General features: G+C 35.5%; 1 long non-coding RNA gene across 1 annotated transcript; it reads right to left on the bottom strand.

The window, feature by feature from the left end:
- Positions 1-565: 565 nt before the first annotated feature.
- Positions 566-1,628, bottom strand: LOC122011602. The gene is made up of 3 exons (XR_006119982.1): positions 1,282-1,628; positions 852-1,180; positions 566-623 (listed from the first exon to the last, which is right to left on the bottom strand). It is a non-coding gene; the product is annotated as an uncharacterized LOC122011602 (long non-coding RNA).
- Between the last annotated feature and the right edge of the window lie 4,796 nt (positions 1,629-6,424).

The following is a 6,424-nucleotide window of genomic DNA, read 5'->3' as shown; positions in this document are numbered from 1 at the left end:
ACCATGATATAAACAGCATAAATCCAAAGACATCACATATAACAATGATGTAAGTATCATGAATCCAAGAGCATGTATCACACATGTAAAGCAACTAATCCAGTAGAGTAGAGCACTATAGATATGCATCTCTATGAACATATATACACATGGCAAGAGATAAAATATCCAATCCTGAAATAAAGCAACTAGCAGATGAAGCATGTGATAGGTATCAACTAGCTAAGACCAAGAGAAAGAATAATCTACTATCTACCACTAGTAAGTATATATAAACTAAACATATCATAAGACATTATCAAAAGATAAGTCAAAGGGTACCCGCCTGCAGGTATCGAATAAACTATAACCAGGGAAGTGATAAATCTACCAATCACTAGTAAGTATATATAAACTGCACATATCATAAGATACTATCAAGAGATAAGTCAAAGGGTACCCGCCTGCAGCTATCGAATAAACTATAACCGGGGAAGTGATAAATCTACCAATCACTAGTAAGTATATATAAACTGCACATATCATAAGACACTATCAAGAGATAAGTCAAAGGGTACCCGCCTCAAATAGAAGGTACAATCACGCCAAATCCAACGTCGAGACGCCTGTCTCGAATCAGAGTCCTGTGTCAAATAATATATACATTTTATTTAGCTAAATCCAAATGAATAGCTAAATAAAATCCCTAAACTAAATCAGGGCAGAACCCACAACCTACCTAAATAAATCTAACGGTCAATTAGGGTTAGTGATCTTAACCCTAACCATTCCATTAGATTAATTCTAAACTAAATAAATCTACACACCATCAATAGCCAATTACAACATGTATCAATTACTCTTGAACATACCTCAATTGAGCTGCTGGAAAACAAAGTGCCCTGCTGGACCAGACAAGATCCTCAATTAACAACCACTGTTGATTGTTGAAACCAGAGGAGCTACTGGTTGAGGTGCTGCCGGAACCCAGAAGCCACAGAACCCAATTCTAGATCCACAGGACACTCAACCTCACTGGAAATCAATCGGATTACAACAAGGGATCAATCAAGGAGATCACTGATCCAGCAGCAACTCTTCTAAGCATTGCCCGACAACTCAAGCACCCTTCACTGATAGAATTATTTAGATCAAAGAATAGCATAGCATGACCTCCCTGCAAAAATTCCTCCTCACTGGACTGGATTAAAACAACATCAACAGGAAGATCATTGATCAAGTCAAGAACAGAGATCAAGATTGGAGATCCCTAATCCAACAATAATCTAATTAACCACCTACCTCCAAGATCGCTGCTAGGGCAACCTTGTGCACCTCGCCGTCAGTCAGAGAAGAAATTGGGGATTCGCAGACAGTGCTAGGGCACAGATCCGAGACACTCCAGAGAAGAGGAGGGAAGAAGGATGAAGGTCGGTTGCTTACCCGTGAAACCCTAATTGCCCTTCCACGCCGACGATCAGGTGGCACGGCTCAATCCAGCAGTGCCGAACCAATAGATCCCCTCCCAGATCTGGTGGACGGTGGTGGAAGGAGGTGCTCAGCCGCTGGCGATCGGTGATGGCAGTGAGACGAGGCTGCGAGGAGAAGCGATGCGATGCCGATCCGAAGAGAAAAACGTCGGTCGGATCTGAGCTCAATAGGCATTGATGTCGGCGGAGAAAGATCGCCGAGCTAGAGCCTCACTTCTGTCGGCGTCGCTCGTCCACGAGAGAGAGGCAGTGAAGAAGAAGGGGAAGAAAGAAGATCGGGATAGCGTTGGGGCAGAGAGGGGAGAAGAGATCGGGGAAAAAGGAGGAGGAGAAGTCGGGCACATGTGGAAACGGCTATTTGGAAAATGAATTAAAGGAAAAGAAAATGATTTATAATTAAAAACATTTCCTCACCTAAATAGGTATCCCAAATAGGCCTTATCTGTACCCGGAATTGATCCCCTCAAAACTCGTCGTACGAGCTCCGAAAAATTCCCAGAAAATTTCTAAAAATTCCGAAAAAATTCTGTAAGGATATTTCTCAAATAACCCTATTTATTTTATTTTTTCGAGATCTCACAAAAACATTTTCATAACTTTCAAAACAACTTCAAAATTGAATTTAAAAACAAAATTCAAAAATGTCTTTTCAAAAATTTTAAGGTTTTCAAAAATAAGATGATAAAGGTGGATTTTGAAAACAACATTTTGAAAACAAGGTATATTTTGAAGTATAACTTTACAATACATTTTGAAAAACTTTTTGAAAATGAAATTTTTGAAAAGATATAAGAAAATTTTTCAAAAATTGAATGGTAAAACCTTAAGTAAGAATTTGAAATCTTAATACCGATTTTAAAGTTATCTTTCGGAATAATTTTTGATTTTTTTAAAAAAAATTGCAAAATGTTTTCAATAATAATTCTCCCCCTAAACCTGACATTACTTTAAAATAACACAGCTAGAATGTGTCCTTAATTGTTTAACCATTAGTTACTTTCTAACTATCAGAAGATAGCAACTTTCACTTGGTTAGTTAGGTTAAGTTAATAAATCCAGTTAGTATTTGACTAAACTGAACAACTTAATCTGATTACTATTAGTTTAGTATTTAATGCTTATACTTATATTGATGCACTGATATAAACATCTTAAGTCCAGACAATCTGCCTATACATCTCACCCCTTTCTAAGTTCAGTAATTCACAAACAAGGTAGTCCTAGTGTGTTGGTGAGATGCTCAAGTTCTGGACCTATAGGAATATGCTTTCTAAGGGATTGATCTAGTCTAAGGTTAAAACTGATTTTTTTTTTAAAATTCTAAAAATAGGGAATTTTGAGAAATATAAAAAATTTACTCTAGAATTTTAAAGACAATTTTTGAAAATAATTTTGTAATTTAAGAATCCTAGACTATTAAGCACATTCCTAATTTTCGACGTAGATTACTGAACTCACTTTCAGGGAGGGGTTTTGTGAATATGTCAGCTAAATTAGACTTGGACTTAATGTATTTGAGTTTAATATCTCCTTTAGTGACATGATCCCTGATAAAGTGGTGCCTAATTTCAATGTGTTTGGTTCGTGAATGATGCACAGGATTTTTTGTTAAATTAATCGAGCTAACATTATCAATTAATACTTTTACATTTGAAAAGTTTAAATTAAAATCTTTTAAGGTGTCCATCATCCATAATAATTGTGCAACATATTATCCTATAGCTATATATTCTGACTCAGTAGTAGATAGGGCAACACAACATTGCTTTATACTAAACTAGCTGACAAGTGATAGGCCCAGTAGCTGACATCCACCACTTGTCCTTTTACAGTCTAGTTTACAGCCAGCATAATCTGAGTCAGAATAGCTTATTAGTTCGAAATTGTTTGTTCTAGGATACCAAATTTCTACATTTGATGTTCCTTTATGATATCTAAAGATTTTTTTGACTTGAGTCAAATGAGATTCTTTAGCACATGTTTGGTATCTAACACACATACTAACTGCAAATAAAATATCAAGTCGACTTGAAGTTAAGGACAGTAGGCTACTATGTCGCTCCTATAGTATTTCAAATCAACTGATTTTCCATTAGGGTCATCATCTAGGGTTGTGTTAACTGCCATAGGTGTCTTTATTTCTTTAGTATTTTCCATTCCAATTTTTTAAAGTAAATCTTTAATATATTTTTGTTGATATATATAATTACCTTCATTTATTTGTTTAATTTGTAATCCTAGAAAATAAGTTAATTTACCTACTAGACTCATTTCAAATTCTTGTTCTATTAGAGTTATAAATTCTTGTAAAAATTCTGAGTTGGTTGACCCAAAGATTATGTCATCTACATAAATTTAGGCTATAAAGATATCTTCTTTGATTGATTTAACAAATAGGGTTGGGTCATTTGTCCTTGGTTGAATCCTTTGGAGATGAGGTCAGAGGTCAACTTTTCATACCATGCCCTGGGTGCTTGCTTAAGTCCGTATAAGGCTTTCTTCAGTTTAAAGGCATGGTCAGGATGGTCTAAACTCTCAAACCTAGGTGGCTGACCTACATATACTTCTTCTTTTATTAGTCCATTTAGAAAGGTGGATTTGACATCCATTTGATAAAGTTTGAACCCTTTATGAGTTGCATAGCTAAGTAACATTCTAATAGACTCTACTCTGGCTATTAGGGCATATGTTTCTGTAAGGAACTATAGTGCTAAACACGCCAAAAAGCGCAGCGGAAAAATAAGTTCCTATCCAGAAGATCCATGCAAAGGAAACCATATACTAAGTTTTGTTAAAAGACATATACCTTTGCTGCATGTCCTTCGCAATCCCGACAACAACGTTTCTTTAGGATGTAGATCTCAGCGCGATCAACACGTCTGCACCTCTATTGTATCCACACGAACACGTTCTCCGTCCGTCTCATGAACTCATGAAATGGAGAAAGAAACAACCAAAGGTTGTGCTAGCAACCTCTTGTGGAAGTTTTGGCCAAGAGTGGAAGAAGGAAGAAGAGCAAAAAACCAATTGAAGAGCACAATCACCCAAAAGGTCACTTCATCTATATAAGGTGACTTCACAAAAGGGTTACTTTACCAAATAGGTTACTTCACCAAAAAGGTTACTTTACCAAAAAGGTTACTTCACCTAAAGGTTACTTTTTCAAATGGCTTTTGTATTCATCTAATGAATACAAAATATTTTTGTCTCTTGATCTTCCTTTTGATTAATGATATATTAATCTCTATTAATATTCATTAATCTTAATGGGTTGGATTTAGAATATTGGATTAACCATTAATCCAATAAGCCATTAACCTAATAAACCAATGAGTCTAACCCATTACTTAATAAGTCTAATCTGAATTCATTCGAGTCTAACTCAATGTATATAATTCAGATTAAACTTAACCCCATAATCCAACTCTAAATCAACATGTTCTTTGTGTGTGACCCAATAGGCTCTCGTAACGTTGGCAATGTATCTAAAACTATTTTAGAAAGATAAGCAATGAGTGACATCTAGCAATGCATCGTTGCTACCCAAGTGACAAGAATGTCGAGATCCGGCCTAACCTTTCCGTGTTTATTATCTTGTATGACTCAATCCTTCTATCCTTGATATCTAGATTGATCAATGAGGTATAGAACATGTCATCCTCTTATCAATATTTATATTTCTTGATCTTTAAGTAGACACTCAATCAAATAAGCTCAATATCTCATATTGACTCATTTGAGCATGGTCATGCATTCTTGTGTCCTACTAATCAAGGGGTCCACAGATATCGCTTCCGTCATATGGAAGGGATAGATCCCATCTACATCACTCACATCCCTTCGCATAATTCATTGCATACCCAGTGATCGACTTTATTATCCACCTTGTTACATGTGACGTTCACCGATACCAAAGTATACAACTCCTTATGTAGGGAACCATAGTGACTTCAGGTCTAAGGACTATTCATATCAATAGTCACATGAGAATGTTTATGACACTCATATAACGATCCATGAAACATTCTCATGGTGAGTCATTCAGTATATATTCTCTAATATATACCCATGTGTCAATTTGATATCTCATATCCATGACTTGTAAGATTAAGTCATCCGTTGACCTACATGTTAGTCTCAATGCATTAATATTGTCCTTGTATATTAATGTTTGACTAGGAATAGTTAAGAGTAGTGTTCCATGTATATCTACAATATCTCACTATCAATTCAACCAATTGATATGTTGTAGATAAGAACCTACTACCCAAGGACATTATTATACTTATTCAATCGGCACTGAACTGAAATAAATATAATAACCAACTTTATCTTTTATTAATAATGATATATGATACAAAATGAGCCCTTTACAATCATCTCATAATTGGTACTAGGGCTAATACTAACAGTTTCATCGTAGTCAATTCCTTTTACTTGACTGAACCCTTTAGCAACTAGCCTAGCTTTGTTTGTAGTAATTTCTCAGTTTCACTTAATTTATTTCTGAATACCCATTTTGTTTCTATTACCTTTTTATTTTTAGGTGGTGGTATCAAGTTCTAGACTTGGTTTCTCTCAAATTGGGCTAGTTCCTCTTGCATAGCTATGGCCCAGTCTGGGTCAAGTAAGGATTCAGCTATAGTTTTGGGTTCAAGTTTTGAGATTAAGGATATTTGAGTTAGGTTTCTGAAGGATAACTTGGTTTAAACTCTTAGGTCTGTATCACCAATTATTTGTTCAATTGAGTGATTTGGGTTGACTCTTGTGGTTCTAGGAGGTTCATTCCCTTGAAGCTGATCTTCTTCTTCGTGAATTAGATTTTCATTTGCTCCCCCATGGTTAGTGTTACCTTGAACAAAATAAATTGGTTGGATTTAGGGTTGTTCTACATTTTGGTTGGACACTTCAAATTTTACATTTGAGGTTTCTTCAATTCTTAGTGTGACTTTATT

Source organism: Zingiber officinale, chromosome 8A, assembly GCF_018446385.1.
Source record: "Zingiber officinale cultivar Zhangliang chromosome 8A, Zo_v1.1, whole genome shotgun sequence".
Classification (NCBI taxonomy): domain Eukaryota; kingdom Viridiplantae; phylum Streptophyta; class Magnoliopsida; order Zingiberales; family Zingiberaceae; genus Zingiber; species Zingiber officinale.
This window is presented reverse-complemented; position numbering and strand designations above follow the sequence as displayed.